The following is a 1,631-nucleotide window of genomic DNA, read 5'->3' on the forward strand; positions in this document are numbered from 1 at the left end:
TGGATGACTCTAATGTCTTTTCCAAGCCTATAATTCTACAATTCTATAGAATAAAAAGAAACGGAAAGCAGGTCAGAGGAAGCAGTGAATAATATCCCTCAACCTTTTACAGTTTACATTGTACAATGTGGATTGCATATGTTTTTTGCTATATAATAGCATATTATTGATATTTGACATTTAATATTTAACTTCCCTGATGTGGATCCTTTGGCATTTCTAATAATCCTTTGGGATCAGTATAATTAGCCACACATTGCTGATGACAAAATTAAAGCCCAGAGGAATAAGTAACTTATTCAACATATCAAGTTGGGAGAAGCAGAATCAAGAACCTAAACCCAAGTTCTTTGATTTGTGTGTGCTGCTCTTCCCACAATATCAATATAGCCATATGATCCTACCAGTCATATGATCCTACCAGTCATATGATCCTACCAGTCATATGATCCTACCGGTCATATGAGATGAGCTATATCACTCCTGGGCCCTTGATTTGTCTGACATGTATATGGTGAAACAAGCAAATAAGGAAACGCACACGCGCACACACGCACGCACACACACACACACACACACACGGAATTATCTATTATTCATTGCCCGAAAAAGAAAAGAAAGTCAAACATTTTGTAGAAACTTACCTTTTCCCCAGGAACTAAATTAGAGAAAAGATGAATTCCTTTTTAAGGGGCACTAAATGACATATTAGATAGTAACTTTAAACTACGTATTTGCAAAACATACAGAAAAACTGACCAAATGCATGCTTCTCAGTTTTTTACTTTCATAGGCTGAGCACATAATTATTTAATTTTTACCCAGTGAAAGTATTGAGGAGTCTCAGATAATATTATCCATATATCCTTTTGTTGTTGTTGTTGTTTAACAAGGTCTCAATCTGTTGCTCATGCTGGAGTGCAGTGGTGTACATATCCTTTTAACACAGGAGCAGCACTTGGGCAATCTGGAAAATAACTTCCTAAAATATTGGGTTTATTATGTGAGTAACTTGCAGGAGTTGATCAATCATATCATTATGGAATTTTCTAGCCTGTGATTATAACTTCTGTTTGATTAGTTAAGTAAGAATACTCTAGGCTTTATTGGTTTTCGTTTGTTTGGTTGGTTGCTTTTGTTTGTTTGTTTGTTTGTCTGTTTTGAGATGGAGTCTCACTCTGTCACCCAGCCTGGAGTGCAATGGCACGATCTCTGTTCACTTCAACCTCTGCCTCCTGGAATCAAGCAATTCTCCTGCCTCAGCCTCCTGAGTAGCTAGGATTACAGGCACCCATCACCACACCTGGCTAATTTTTTTAATTTTTGGTAGAGACAGGGTTTCACCATGTCAGCCAGGCTGGTCTCAAATTACCGACCTCAAATGATCTGCCCGCCTCGGCCTCCTAAAGTGCTGGGATTATAGGCATGGCCTACTCTATGCTTTAGATATCACATGTAGCGGAGGAGTTTCCACAACATTGAAATGATAAGAGCTAGGCATGTGTTTTCATTACCTCTAGGTCCACCCAACTCACATGAGCAAAGAAATGATCACCTGATGGAATCTGTATGCCAATTGAAATTTATTTGTTTATTTTTATTTTTATTTATTTATTTATTTATTTTTTGGA

Source organism: Mandrillus leucophaeus, unplaced genomic scaffold, assembly GCF_000951045.1.
Source record: "Mandrillus leucophaeus isolate KB7577 unplaced genomic scaffold, Mleu.le_1.0 Scaffold445, whole genome shotgun sequence".
In the NCBI taxonomy this organism is placed as follows: Eukaryota; Metazoa; Chordata; class Mammalia; order Primates; family Cercopithecidae; genus Mandrillus; species Mandrillus leucophaeus.